Source organism: Pelobates fuscus, chromosome 7 (genome assembly GCF_036172605.1).
Source record: "Pelobates fuscus isolate aPelFus1 chromosome 7, aPelFus1.pri, whole genome shotgun sequence".
In the NCBI taxonomy this organism is placed as follows: Eukaryota; Metazoa; Chordata; class Amphibia; order Anura; family Pelobatidae; genus Pelobates; species Pelobates fuscus.
In genome coordinates this window covers 5,743,406-5,759,912 of record NC_086323.1, presented here as the reverse complement: position 1 = coordinate 5,759,912, position 16,507 = coordinate 5,743,406, and the positions used below count along the sequence as shown (strand labels likewise).

Below are 16,507 nucleotides of genomic sequence, written 5' to 3'. Positions count from 1 at the left end.
GCAGAAGGCAGTCTCATGCCTCTTCCATCCTAAGTGTACTTCCCTCTACAACAAATACTCAAATGTCCCCTATCGTTCTTGTATTACAGTGGGACAATAAAAGAATCATAACCAAGGCTGTTATCGATTCCGGTGCAAATGGAGTATTCATCGACTCAGCCTTTGTAACAAAGAATAAAATTCCTTGTGTTCGTAAAAGAACTTCTGTACCTGTTAAAGTGATTGACGGGTCCCTCATCTCATCGGGACCAATACTTCATGAATCCATCCCTCTAAAAGTAACCATCAATCATACTCATACGGAAAGTCTTATATTTGATGTCATCTCATCACCATTTTTTCCTATTATATTGGGGATCAACTGGTTAAGGAACCACAACCCTCAAATCTCATGGTTTCCCTTCTCTCTTGCATTTGATTCTGATTATTGCAAGAAAACATGCTTGCAACGTATTCCAATTCTTCAGTCTACGAAAGAACTAGCTAAAACCTCATGTTGTTCTGACACCGAACTGGAGTCTCCTCCTCCTACAATCATTGGTGAATTAAAGAGAAAGTTTACAACAGCTCCTATCCTTCAACTTCCAAATCCTTCATATCCTTATGTCCTTGAAACGGATGCTTCGGAATTTGCAATTGGAGCTGTCCTTTCTCAACACAAAACTCCTCAAGTACCTCCTTCGCCTAAAGTCATTGGAATCTTATCTTCTCTTATTGACGACATTAAAGGTCTCAGTGAAGATGCTCTTGAACTTCCTAAATCAATGAAATTATCTAAGAAAAACGGTCTCTACTATTTCAAAGACCGGATTTACGTGCCTCCCTCCTTCAGGATTAAAATACTTGAATTAATTCATGATTCTCCTCTGGCAGGTCATCCAGATATGAAAAGGACCCTTGAATTGTCTAAAAGATACTGTTGGTGGCCTCGTCAAGACCAAACTATCGAATCTTATGTCAAATCTTGTTCTGTATGCCAAAGATCCAATCAATTGTCCTTGTTGAAGCCTCATCATCCTAACCCTTTCCAAAGAAATCTCACTACTTCTCCTGATCCCATATTGGTCCAGGGTGAAGAAGAATACGAGATTCAAAGTATACTGGATTCAAGGATCCATCGTGGCTCCTTACAATACCTCATCAGATGGAAAGGATATGGAGTTGATGAAGATACATGGGAAAACTCCTCGGACGTTCATGCCGACAAATTGGTTTCCAAATTTCACAAGAGTTACCCTTCTAAACCAAGTCAATAGCACCCAGAGGTTGCTCATTAAAGAGGGGGTACTGTCATGCCTTAACTATGGTATCCTCTTACTTCCTGGTTCCACGGAGCCTAGCCACACCCCTTTATGACACGGTCTGCCTATTTAATCTGACTGCACCAGCTGATCAGGGCTGGATTATTGAACTACGTTCTGTACTCACGAACCGGCTGCAACTTAGTTGTGAAAACCTGCTGTTACCGGACCGGAATAGAAGACTTCAAGTTCCCTTCGCCTCTCCTCATCCACGGCTAAAGCAGAACTCTATCCATGCAGGATAATCTGCCTCTGAGGAATCTCGGGAACCAGCGTTCTATAAGCCGGAAGCTAAGTAAAACTTCTCTGATAAACGTTGCATCTAAAGCTGTTATTTCCTGTCTCCAAAGTCCTTCGTTAAAGCCAACCGTTACAGCTAACTTCAACACAAACTTGTCTCAGTTAGCTGCATCTATCTTTCTTCAGTTAAAGTCTATGGAACAGCTATTGTAACTTCTTATCATCTAATTAATTAATACTACTAAAGGACTCTTGCTGCTTCAGTTCCGTTTACTCCTTAAAGCTACAGTGCATATAACTGTGGACTTCATTTATCGTTTAATACTTAATGCTACAGTACCTGTATATTGGAATTAAAGTCAATACCAATTATTCCTAATAAATCTTCGAACTATAAGAAATCTGCAGTTGTGTTCCTTCATAACAAATGTTTAAACGTGACAGATTAATCCAGCCATTGTAATGGATCCAGCAGATTTCGATTCTACTATAACTACGTTGAATCAAAGAGTTAATGCACTAGCCCAAAGTGTGCAAGACCTGCAAGTTACTAACGAAAGACTTCTCACTTATATCAGAGATTTACAAACTCATACTCCTCATACTACTCTGCACTCGGCTAGTGATCCTGCTGTGTGTAACCCTGAAAAGTTCTATGGAGATCGTTCCAGATACAGGGAGTTCCTCAACTCTTGCAAATTGTTAATTGCTTTGAAATCTCGATCCTACCCTACAGAAAGAACTAAAGTTTGTTCGGTTATTTCCTTTCTAAGAGGTGAACCTATGTCATGGGCTCATTCCTTTCTGGAAAACGATGACCCCATCTTAGATTCACTGGATGAATTTTTTGAAGCCATGTCTCTTCTCTATGAAGATCCTAACAAACAAGCTACAGCTGATTTAACAATCAGAACACTACAGCAAAGAAATAGACCCGTTGAAGATTACATTGCTGAATTCAAAAGATGGGCTATAGAAACGCAATGGAATGACATCACATTGCGCAACCAGTTTCGAATTGGTTTATCGGAAGCTGTAAAAGATGAATTATCTAGAACAGAACTCCCTACTAATTTGAACGCTCTAATTCGCCTATCAATCAGCATTGACAGAAGATTAAGAGAAAGAAAGGCCGAAAAGTCTCTTTTTCTTTCAAAAGACCGCAAACCTTTCACTCCCTCAAAAGCTCCAGAAAAGACTTCCTTAACAAGTGAACCTATGGAACTAGGGGCTCCAAAGCCTCCTGACAACCCATCTGAACCAATCGAACCTATGGAAATAGGGATAATAAGAAGTCCCCTCACTCCTGAAGAGAAAAATCGAAGACGTATGTTAAACCTCTGCATGTATTGTGCCTCTCAAGTTCATTCAGTCTCTGATTGTCCTTCATTGAAACGGACAAAAGGCAGAAGGCAGTCTCATGCCTCTTCCATCCTAAGTGTACTTCCCTCTACAACAAATACTCAAATGTCCCCTATCGTTCTTGTATTACAGTGGGACAATAAAAGAATCATAACCAAGGCTGTTATCGATTCCGGTGCAAATGGAGTATTCATCGACTCAGCCTTTGTAACAAAGAATAAAATTCCTTGTGTTCGTAAAAGAACTTCTGTACCTGTTAAAGTGATTGACGGGTCCCTCATCTCATCGGGACCAATACTTCATGAATCCATCCCTCTAAAAGTAACCATCAATCATACTCATACGGAAAGTCTTATATTTGATGTCATCTCATCACCATTTTTTCCTATTATATTGGGGATCAACTGGTTAAGGAACCACAACCCTCAAATCTCATGGTTTCCCTTCTCTCTTGCATTTGATTCTGATTATTGCAAGAAAACATGCTTGCAACGTATTCCAATTCTTCAGTCTACGAAAGAACTAGCTAAAACCTCATGTTGTTCTGACACCGAACTGGAGTCTCCTCCTCCTACAATCATTGGTGAATTAAAGAGAAAGTTTACAACAGCTCCTATCCTTCAACTTCCAAATCCTTCATATCCTTATGTCCTTGAAACGGATGCTTCGGAATTTGCAATTGGAGCTGTCCTTTCTCAACACAAAACTCCTCAAGTACCTCCTTCGCCTAAAGTCATTGGAATCTTATCTTCTCTTATTGACGACATTAAAGGTCTCAGTGAAGATGCTCTTGAACTTCCTAAATCAATGAAATTATCTAAGAAAAACGGTCTCTACTATTTCAAAGACCGGATTTACGTGCCTCCCTCCTTCAGGATTAAAATACTTGAATTAATTCATGATTCTCCTCTGGCAGGTCATCCAGATATGAAAAGGACCCTTGAATTGTCTAAAAGATACTGTTGGTGGCCTCGTCAAGACCAAACTATCGAATCTTATGTCAAATCTTGTTCTGTATGCCAAAGATCCAATCAATTGTCCTTGTTGAAGCCTCATCATCCTAACCCTTTCCAAAGAAATCTCACTACTTCTCCTGATCCCATATTGGTCCAGGGTGAAGAAGAATACGAGATTCAAAGTATACTGGATTCAAGGATCCATCGTGGCTCCTTACAATACCTCATCAGATGGAAAGGATATGGAGTTGATGAAGATACATGGGAAAACTCCTCGGACGTTCATGCCGACAAATTGGTTTCCAAATTTCACAAGAGTTACCCTTCTAAACCAAGTCAATAGCACCCAGAGGTTGCTCATTAAAGAGGGGGTACTGTCATGCCTTAACTATGGTATCCTCTTACTTCCTGGTTCCACGGAGCCTAGCCACACCCCTTTATGACACGGTCTGCCTATTTAATCTGACTGCACCAGCTGATCAGGGCTGGATTATTGAACTACGTTCTGTACTCACGAACCGGCTGCAACTTAGTTGTGAAAACCTGCTGTTACCGGACCGGAATAGAAGACTTCAAGTTCCCTTCGCCTCTCCTCATCCACGGCTAAAGCAGAACTCTATCCATGCAGGATAATCTGCCTCTGAGGAATCTCGGGAACCAGCGTTCTATAAGCCGGAAGCTAAGTAAAACTTCTCTGATAAACGTTGCATCTAAAGCTGTTATTTCCTGTCTCCAAAGTCCTTCGTTAAAGCCAACCGTTACAGCTAACTTCAACACAAACTTGTCTCAGTTAGCTGCATCTATCTTTCTTCAGTTAAAGTCTATGGAACAGCTATTGTAACTTCTTATCATCTAATTAATTAATACTACTAAAGGACTCTTGCTGCTTCAGTTCCGTTTACTCCTTAAAGCTACAGTGCATATAACTGTGGACTTCATTTATCGTTTAATACTTAATGCTACAGTACCTGTATATTGGAATTAAAGTCAATACCAATTATTCCTAATAAATCTTCGAACTATAAGAAATCTGCAGTTGTGTTCCTTCATAACAAATGTTTAAACGTGACACATACCCTGCTTTTATGCAACTCTCCCATGCAAGGGAGACACCCACAGAAAATAATACATAAACCAATCACATACTGGTTACAGCCCACACATCCCCTCCCCTCAGCCTGCGAGAGAACACAATTAACAGAACAGTTTCAACAAACATTTTCCCAGTTTTCCAGATGTACCCCAAAGACATGACATACACCCCTAAATTATACATTCCCTGATAGCCCTGATCTGGGTGAGCAACATATTCAAAAATCACCCAGATCGGATCAGGGGTTCGGGAATTTCCTGGAAGTTTTCATTTTACCGACCGCACACGAGGCAATAGTCGAAAGCAGTTCCATATATTCTGGCCTTGCGGTCGGTCTCTGTTCGCGGGGTAAAAGACACGAAAATAATCAACATAATGGGCTTTGCCTGGATTCGTATGAATCCCCTTGTTCGTGGGCATCTTTTTACCGTACGCCAGGCCGTTCGTGTGTTTCCTCACGAACGGGTGGAGGTATGGAGGTCTCTGCGGTGTTCGCGTGGTCGTGTGTCCGATTTGGGTTCCAGACACTCGACGACAAAACACTGTATGGCAAGATGGCCGCTGCCACGTGTTCGCAAGTCGAATGGCGCCCACCCAGGGAATATACTGTACATTCGTATGCTTTTCAATCAGGCTGGCGTGAAGAACGATGGGGAGGTAAATTAGAGCCATGCTTCTCTCCGGGATGGTCTGGTTGTTCGGTGGTTTGTTTGTATGTCGAACGGAGCTGTTCAACCTTGTATCCATTGCGTTCCTACTGAACAACCAGACGAATGCTTAGGTAATTCACTGCTTCCAAGTAACAAAACATAGAAATACTGGTGCAACAAGAAATGTTATGGACAGTTAACTGACCCTAAAATTTTAAAATGTATGGGAATAAAAAAATGCACTCTACCCTGGAGAGGGGGTGATATAAAAAATGTCCTAGGAAGAACTGAAATGGAATGGGTCTACAAGTTACAGACCCTCACACCCCATGGTTTAAATGCAGATTTTGATCTGCATAACTTTTTATGAGGATACATATTATTATTATATGTCATACAATTTATTGTTATCCTATTTTTATTTTGTTTTACTATTTGAGCATTTTATTACATCTATTTTTTTATGAGTAATGCCCAATGTTTTATATTTATATGATCATGTTCTTTATGCTTCTATTAATTAAGAATATTCTTCCTATTTGTTTATAATAACTACACTATTTACAAATATTTATTTTATAAATAGTACCCTATGTTTTAAATTCATAACAATATGGTTTTTTTTTATAACAAAATAAGGTTTTTATAATAATTATGTATATTATAACCCACCCATTGGGGCAATAATTAGAGCTTTTATCTTACAGTTATTCACCATTTATTCATTTATATCGACGGCATTTTTTCCGTCAGGTATTTTAGGCCTTTAAGCTCGCCTTACTTTGCCTCCTCCAAGTGGGAGCGGCTCGCTACTATCATCAAGAGCGAGCCGCTTTTTACCACTTCAAAGGACTCTTTTTATCAATTTTATAGAGACTCTTTTTTATAGACCTATTTCACTGTTACCATTTCACTGTTACCATGGTTTTTACTGCTATTTATTATTGTGTTTTAGTTCTTAGCGCAGCCCTCACCACCCCCCCCCCTCCCCCCTTCCCCTAACTTAGGTATTTGTATGAAACTTGCATTAACTAATTGCAACACATGTACCCTGTCAATAGAATTTCTCTCTTATAATCTTATAGAAATTTTTGGACCAGATTACACAGACATAGTATCACCTGCATTTGTCAGAACTCTTAACCCCTTAAGGACCAAACTTCTGGAATAAAAGGGAATCATGACGTGTCAGACATGTCATGTGTCCTTAAGGGGTTAAAGACTCAAAATTTTTATACTATACCATGTTAAAAGGCATGGCAAACCTTTGAACAGACCGGTCAAATTGAGTGCTTAAAATCCATAATAACACAAGTAAAAACCTTTGTCCATGATATTCTGGTCCAGACTACATACCTGACCAAACCTAAAACCCAACACACAGGGAGTCTACAGTTGTGGTCACAAGGAATAAAAATCCCGGCATCCCCATACAACAACTTTGTAGATTTTCACAATTTAACAGAACACATACAATGTGAGACCTATTAGTCATAATAGAGAGCATTTCCTTAAAGCAGTACAGAGAATCATAAAGCATATGCAGCAGGTGGTGCACTGGATCCTTTAGAGTACCTGTAGCAAGCAAAAGTTAGCTCACAGCACAAAATGAAGCATGTGTTGGACCGCTGAAAATGTAAATGTTGCTCTCTTAATTATAAACAAGAATTATATTTACAGTATGGAACACCTTCAACAAACACACAGGGCAGGGAAAATAGTATGAAAAAACTAGGCTCATCATGCAGACAATGCAACACAATCACACTATCCCACTCTCATGGAAAGTGTAGTGGGCTTATGGTATAGACATAACAATCATACCAGGCATATAGATCCCATGTGAAATAATACATAACAATATAAACAGAAAAACAAACTCATACTTTATGAAATAGTCAGAGATATAATGATAAATGGGATTAGAGGGCTGCACCCTTAAATACCCAGTGGCTAGGTTAACCCACCGCTGCCACCAATGTAACGGATCGCCTGGCACCCCGACTGGGTACCTCCGTTAATGGATGCTCCTAGCGCTTCCTGAGGACTCCAAGCACTCTGGCAGACACCACAATCACCGAATCTGAGAAGCATATGAATCCTCTCAAGCCTCTGAATGCTGTAGACAGTTGAATAGGAACCATACGAATAGGTTTGCACTCCTAGCAGTCAAACTGGAACAGCATGCAATAAATCCTTCCCCCAATAAAGAGACGACACATCACTTTGAGGATAAAACAGGAACTCTGGACTGGCACATCCAGCCTGGCTTTTATTACACTTGTACACTTACAGGCCACACCCAGGGGGAGGCATAACATAGATGTTACCTCCCACACATCCCTTCCCCTTAGTGTGACACATAATCCCATTATTCATACAGTTTAAAATATACTTTTTACACAATATTTATAACTTCAAAACCATACAGCACATTCACACAAAATTACATATCCACAATCAATCCATTCAGGGGAACAACATATTAAAAATTGGCATGAATCAGACCAGGGGTTCAAAAGTTAGTAAAGTATCTTTTAAAACCCCTAGCTTTCCAGCTCAGACCGGTTACCTCCCACAATGCCTCACAATCCCTCCCCTCTGGCCTGGAGATAATTGGGGAAGGAATCTAATTGTAGATTATACTAGCTTTAGTGTAACTATAATCTTAATTTTATTAATGACAGGAGGCGAATATTTGCTTAAGTCTCTCTTTACTAGAACTCCGCAGCAGCACATTAACATAGAGAGATAAACACCAGAGACAAAAACATAAGGTATCTATATAAGGCTCCTCCTAAGCCACCATTTCCTCTTTCACGCTGCGACAACATAACGTACACAACAATGACAATAACTCAATAAAGGAAAATTTACAACATAACAATGAATGCCATCTGGAAAAACTTCGGATAATGGATGAACTTCATCTTCCTCCTGCCAAACAGCCGATTCTATGAACTGAAGTCGAACCATTAAACTGAAACGAAATAAACAGAGTCGAAAACACTGATTAGTGAACGAAATGTACTGATAAAACATAAATCCCACGATCCAGTACTGATAGAATAAAGACATGAAATCCATCACTAATGACCGTCAATACAATATAACATGCACTTCCCACAACATCACCCCAGACTACCAAACCTAGCCCAGATAATCAGACAAATCAACGGAAATACAATCAATGCAATCCATCCAAAACAAGGGAGGGGAGAAACCAAACTGGGTGGGAAATATTCGCCTCCTGTCATTAATAAAATTAAGATTATAGTTACACTAATAACAGACACACGGACACCCGTGAACAAATGTGAAAATATGTAAAATATATAAAAACACAAAAAACTTAACTTATAGGCACACGACTTCCCAAGGTTATCTCCCAGCTGATAACCATATAACAAGGTATGTATGATAGATAGGATATTTTGGGATTCTGTAAGTGTACCTATAATAGAGGACAAAACATAGTGCAAATATTGCTTTAAAATTAAAATGAAGCTTCCAATGATTAGAATGCACTCACATATTCCAGGATAATTAAAGCGTGTTATAGGTGCCTCCCCTTGGTGGAAGAGAAAAAGGGGGGTGTGTTCCTTTAAAAGCTCCCTCCTCGAGTGATAGCCAATGGGGTATCCGGGTCAGCTAGAAGATTCACAGACAGCAGACCAAACGGAATACTTAAATGGCAATTTATTCACTTGTAGAAAGGTGTATGATAAAAATCATAAAAACAAATTGAGATAACGATGCTGGTCCTACGCGTTTCGTCCTTGTACAAAAGGACTTCCTCAGGGACCTCTTTCAATGATCAATAATCAAACAGGTACATAAAATCACAGCAGCATCCTAAACATACTAACAATAAAACAACTTATATAGGGCTAGTCCCTTGGAGTCATTGGTGGAATAGTGGGTGTCTTCAAATCCTGCAGTTCTAATTCGTCAGGGTATTCTCCTTCAGGTGTATTCACTTTGCCGAGATGAAGAAAGCCGGGTCCGTTTCCCTTGTCGGCTACTTCCGCATTCGTCATCTGTGACGCGTGCGTCACGTGTGTCATCACGTGATCCTCATGCGTTCCATGCTCGGACCAAAAAAATGGCTGTGCGTTCCACAGCATAGAAAGCAGCCTAAGGGAGAGTGTTTCTTATACCAGATACTTATATATACGTAGCTGCAAGATAGAAGACTGTTAGAAACCATCTTTTAATCCAAAGTATATAAAAAAGGGTAATGATGTGTCCTCTATATAAATAAAAAACGAATAATCAATTATTGAAACAAAATAATAAATAAATGAAAGACACAACTTCCTATCTAAGTTGGTCATTCATAGTGAGTGTTTGTGACTTTGCTGAAATAATAAAACATAATAAAATATAATAATGATAATAATAAATGATGATTAAGAGATACTTATACTCATAACCATATTTTAACAAACCATTAAAGTGACATACAAAACATGTCAATTGCAAAATCATCTTGTGTAAAGTGACATGAATATTTATTTATATATTCAATTACAAATCCATATTGTATTAAAGTGACATAACTAATACCATATTTAATAGCATGACTGATTGAACACTTGATATTTGTTCAATCCTAATGGTGACAAAATTTTGGTTATAACAACCTTGACCTCTAAATAGGTGTTTCTGTTAATAAGTGTTTAATTTTGATATTAATATGTGGTGTATGGTGTGTTTTTCCCAGGCACAACGACTTCATAATTCACTAATTCAAAAAGCAGACAATATCCATATCCACGTTTAAACCCCTTGGTGTAAGGGAACGTAATCTATGGATCCAATAAGATTCTCTCTGGGCCAACCTCTTTTCTTTATTGCCCCCTCTCCAATGTGGTTGTATCTGTTCGATCCCTATACAACGTAATCCCTTTAAACTAAATAAAGGACAACCATTGCAATGGAGGGGAACTGAATGTGTGTCCAGTTTCCTCTTTATATTGTTTATATGTTCCAGAAATCTTATTTTCAAACATCTTTTTGTGCGGCCAATGTATTGGCTACCGCATGGGCACTGAAGGAGATACACCACACAAGTCGAGCGGCAGCCAATCTCTGATTTAATAGAAAACTGTTCCCCTGTCACAGAGCTACTAAATTTAGTTGCCCTCTCCGTATTCACTTGTGAACAGGCTTTACAGCTTTTGCAACCCCTAAAGCCTTTTCTCCCTTTTATGTTATTTTTGAAACCATTTTTCAGAGCATAGCTAGGGGCCAAAAGGTTTTTAAGATTCTGTTTCTTTCTATAAATGATTTTTGGTCTTTTAGAAAGATGCTCCCCCAGGATGGGATCCTCCAACAAAATTGGCCAATATTTATGTAGACTCCTTTTGATTTTTGGATGGTCTACATTATATTGAGTGAAAAAAGCCTGTTTGAAATCTTCCTCTTTTTTCTTTCTACTGGGGCCATCCGCTAAGAGTTCATTTCTATTTCTTTTCGACATCATATGAATTTCTCTATTTATCTGTTTTTGATTATAACCCTTCTTAACCAACTTATCAGCAATATGTTGAGCCTGTATCTGGAAGTCTCCAGTATGTGAGCAATTCCTTCTTACTCGGGTAAGTTGTCCCTTTGTGATGCCCTTCAACCAAGGCTGATGGTGACAGCTGCGTCTATGGACGTAGCTGTTACCATCGGTGGGTTTGAAGAAGCATTTGGATTTTATCTCATTTCCCTCACAGAACAAAGTCAAGTCCAGGAAATTGATTTCTTTACAATTCCACACTGGGGAAAATTTCAAATTATATTCGTTCTGATTGAGGTGGTTAACAAAGGTCATGAATTCAGAATCCGTTCCCCTCCAAATGATAATGACGTCATCAATGTATCGCCGCCATAGGACCAGGTTCGCTACCCAGTCATGCCCCCAACGTACGCAGAGGTCCTCCCATCTGCGCATGTATATGTTGGCATAACTGGGGGCGAACCTGGTACCCATGGCGGTTCCTACTAGTTGTAAATAAAAGGACTGATCAAAAAGAAAATAATTATGTTCCAAAATAAATTGGACGCCCCACAAAATGAAAGATCTAAGGCCTCGAGAGATTGTGTCATCCTGGTCCAGGAAAAAGGCCACTGCTTCTAAACCCAGGTTATGGCTGATAACTGTGTACAGCGAGGTCACATCTAGTGTGGCCCAACTGAAATTTTCTTGCCATTCTATACTTTCAATTTCCTGTAAAAAGGATTTTGTATCCTTTGTGTATGACCATGCCATTTGGGCGTATTTTTGCAAATAGGAATCAAGGAAGGCTGACAGATTAGCTGTGATTGATTCAATACCACTTATTATTGGGCGCCCTGGGGGACATGTTAAGTTTTTGTGGATCTTTGGGATGAAATAAAAAATGGGAATAACTGGATGAGGGTTCCAAAGAAAATCAAAATTTCTTTTTGTGATGATATTTTCATTTTTGGCCTCCTCTAAAAGAGTTTTTAGTTCCACGTTAAATATTTGGGAAGGGTCCTTTTTGAGTTTTTGGTAAGTTTTGCCATCAGCTAGAATGTTAAAAGCTTCTTGGCGGTAATAGTGATCTGACATGATGACTATTGCTCCCCCTTTATCTGCCTCTTTTATTACAATGTTCTCCCTTGAGGTAAGATCTATACTATACTATAGTTACACTAAAGCTAGTATAATCTACAATTTTATAGCATGACAGGAGGCTTCATATTTGCTGTTTTAACGCTCCGACAGCAAAGCAAAGGAAACATAGTCCGACGGTCCAAAACAAACTGGCGCAAAAAACTCCTCATGGGACCGGACCGCCACATACAAAAACGTCCCGAGGAGAAACGCCCATCAAGGAAAACTCGGAAGCAATAGTGCCGCTAACCGAATGCACTCCAAGAGTCGCATTCACCCCTGCCAGTGTCAATAACCATCTCATCCACCGAGATTGGGTAGGGGCGAAGGAACGGACAACAGAAACTTGTCTGAACGAAACCAGACACAACAATAGGGCAAACACCGTAGAAAGCTGGCGAAGGGAAAAAACAAGGAACTCCGGCCGGATCTCAAAGAAAAACGCTAAAAACCGTACTTACCTCCCAGAGGGAAGAATATTTAGGCGCCGGAGGACGTGCCAGCCTCATCCCACGTAGAAATCTGCAGACCAGCGGGTCCTGATCGATGGGAAAAAACCTCCAAACGGAACACGCGCCTTCTAAATAAATGACTAATCACAAGAACCAGACGGCACAACCGTCCCAAATCATCGAGGAGGGGCAAGACACTCAGCAAGTAGGTCACGGGCCGGAAAAAAGGGTTCAGCATCCTGTCCTAAGCAGCAACGAAACTATGAAATCCATGCTGAGAGGTAAACATCTCCTTGTCCCGGGAGCTCATGGGTCCCAGAGAAGGTCCCTGGCTGATAGTGACGACGCCTCGACATACCCGGCACTCCCGAAAGAGTCCAAGGGGAGTAACAGAAGCTCCGTGAACCTGACCGACCTCGCCCTAGCGGAGTCAACAACACTAAGGACACACGTCGACCACAAACCAGAAGTAACACCCGGGGGATAAAAGCGAGCGGAGGAAACACCTATGCTTCCTGAGGAAACAACCGCACCTGTCGAAACGCGACCACCACCGCGCACGCTGGATCCGGGAGGCACGACGAAGATGGGTCGAAAGAGTTCCCAGTCGCTGGCATCCTTCCAAAGTCAGGAGAACGAATCCGCCGTCAAGGTCGATTCACACGGTAGAAACTCTGTCTGTAATGCGATGTTGCGCTGGAAGCAGAAGCCTGAAATCTCCTTCGTCACCTCCAGTGTGCGAGATCTAGCTCCTCCCAAGCGGTCGGTATATTGTACCACTGAGACCTCGTCCCTCCGAAGGAGGGCGCCACAGTCCAGCAGGTGACTTGCCAGTCTCCGAACTGTCAACGAACTCGCAATCAATCCAGGCAATTGAAGTGGAATTCCGATTCCTTGTCCGACCATGGGCCGCCCGTGGACCTGGTCACGCACGTGGCACCCCAACCCAAAGGCGTACAGTCGATTCCAGTACGAAATCCGGGGTTGGTCCAAATATTGCCTTGCCGTTCCATGCGGCCATGCGGAGAAGCCACCAGCGCAGTCCTGCCTTCACGTCCGGGAACAGAAAAATCATCCGGTCTGAAGAAGGTCATATGCGTAGAACAGGGGTCTTTAGCCGTTGAATGGTCCCGTAGAGTAGTCGAAAGAGTTCCCAGTCGCTGAAGATGGGTCGAAAGAGTTCCCAGTCGCTGGCATCCTTCCAAAGTCAGGAGAACGAATCCGCCGTCAAGGTCGATTCACACGGTAGAAACTCTGTCTGTAATGCGATGTTGCGCTGGAAGCAGAAGCCGGAAATCTCCTTCGTCACCTCCAGTGTGCGCGATCGAGCTCCTCCCAAGCGGTCGGTATATTGTACCACTGAGACCTCGTCCCTCCAAAGGAGGGCGCCACAGTCCAACAGGTGACTTGCCAGTCTCCGAACTGTCAACGAACTCGCAATCAATCCAGGCAATTGAAGTGGAATTCCGATTCCTTGTCCGACCATGGGCCGCCCGTGGACCCGGTCACGCACGTGGCACCCCAACCCAAAGGCGTACAGTCGATTCCAGTACGAAATCCGGGGTTGGTCCAAATATTGCCTTGCCGTTCCATGCGGCCATGCGGAGAAGCCACCAGTGCAGTCCTGCCTTCACGTCCGGGAACAGAAAAATCATCCGGTCTGAAGAAGGTCATATGCGTAGAACAGGGGTCTTTAGCCGTTGAATGGTCCCGTAGAGTAGTGGGCCCGGGTATATTGCCTGTATCGAGGCTGCGAGGAGGCCGACCACGCGAGCAAACATTTGAAGGGGAATCCGGACTTGTCGTAATATCCTTCTCATCACCTCCCGGGCGATTGCCATCAGTGCCAAAGGCAGAAGGGGAACGCATTCCATCGCATTGACCATGACACCCAAGAACTCCACCGTCTGGGAGCTCCAATAAGGAGATCGCTGAACACGTTCGAAATCCGAGCCTGGAGGGATCTTCGCAGAGGACTAGCGAATCATCCAGAAATAACAGGAAACTGCCGCCCCTGACCAGAATCGGACGACCACAAGCGTCAGCAGCTTGGTGAAGCACCAAAAGCCGAGCTGAGGCCGAGCGGGAGGCATGTGAATTGGCGAGCAGAGTCCGAACCTCGAATCCATCAAGGAATGTTGAACCCTCGCGATGATGGAGACACTTGGAGGTCCAACCTACGTCAGTGGGGAGTGGAAGTCCATGACATAATCCCATACCGTCTGATGGACCCATGCATTTGAAGACACTTCCTGCCACCCGTCCCTGCAGTGAAACGATCGGTCTGTACGTAGTAAAGGGGGAATAGAAAAAGTGGCAGGAGTTGTACTCACCCGCAGGAAAATCTCGCTCGTCCTCTGGCACGGTCTCCACAACCTCTACCCGCCCTTCGAGTGTAGTGAGGTCTGGGCTGGTATGGTGGAAAAAAAGACGGGCCACAGGGTCTGTGGGTCCGAAGACCAGCCGGGATAACCGTGAGCGAAACACCTTCTTTATAGACGACTGTGCTTCATCCAGGGAAGCAAATAAATTGATGCGTTTCCGTAGCTCCCTAATGAAAGGTTCCCCGAACAGTAGGTCTTATGGCCAGGGGGCCCAAGTCTATGAACCCTGGCTCCGACAGCTTGGCGTCCATACGAAACAGAGTCGTTTACCTTCGTTCGGTGCAGATTAGCATTGCCTAGAAGGCAAATGGGGCGTAGCGCCCAATCCCGCCTGACGGCTGGGTCCAGGCTTGTACCATCCGTGTAGGCCACGTCCGTCAGGGCCAACAATCTGCACAAAGGGGCCCAGCCTATCCAACTGTTCGTCTTGCGTCGAGCGGAGAGGACGCTCGACCCCTTACGTGGGGTCCCGACCTGTACCATTCAAGTACGAGGTCGCCAGGGGACAAAATCCGGGTCCCCCGCCATCTTGTCCGGCAGGACGGCCAGGGACATGCCGCCTGAAGTTTCTTGCGGGCCTCCCTTTCCAGGGGTCCACGGACCCAGGAGCACATGAATTGTGTTAAGTGGTCGGGCCGCGACCATTATGAGGACCTGGGGCGCCAGATAGAGTGAGGGTCAGACAGAGGTCACCTGTAGTATTCAAAAAAGGTGTCGTCTCCCGGCACCTCCGTGGGGGCCTCTGTTCCCGGCGCGTCTTCATCCTCCTAGCGCCAAAACCGGGCCAACCCTACGGTCCTCGTCCCAATCATCTTCTGCCACTGAAGGGGGTTGGTTTGCCCGCCACTCGTCCGGTACGGCCATGGTAGGGGGGGGCAAGGAGGCCTCCCTCCCGCGCCCGATAGACGGTGGCGCGAGGCCGATAACCTCGAACATGTCGCTTCACCGGAGCCTTGCTCTACCGGGAGCGTGGTTCAGGGTCTTCGCCCTTCCAATAGCGCATTAGCGCACTTGCCTGCTCTCTCCCAGGAGAGTCTGACTCAGCCGAGTCGTCTGCCAAGCGGGGGGTTCCACTCGCACCTCTGTCCGGTTGTGATTGAGGGAGGGCCCTAGCCAGGGCTGTCTCCACAGAAGCGGACCCCGCCGCATTAATCAAAACCTGCAAATTCTGCTCTTGTGCAGAGGCCTCCATAATATCCAAGATGATGGTACGTGACACCTAAGGAGATAGAGAACAGGTATCACTAGCAGGCGTTAGGGGCCGCACCCCTATAGTAGGCAGAGGCAAGTATTACGCGCATGCAGGCTCAACAATCAGGGGTCCAGGAGTGGAGCCGCCAGGCCAGTAGCATGCGTAAAATGGCACAGACAACGCAGGCCAAATCATGGGGCACAGACAAAGCAGGCCAATCAAGGGGCACAGACAAAGCAGGCCAAT

General features: G+C 43.4%; 1 protein-coding gene across 1 annotated transcript in view; it reads left to right on the top strand.

Annotated features, from left to right (window-relative positions):
• The window catches only part of FYB2 (FYN binding protein 2), a 116,524-nt gene that overhangs the window by 30,777 nt on the left and 69,240 nt on the right, over positions 1–16,507 (top strand). The gene's annotated exons all lie outside the window — the stretch shown is intronic.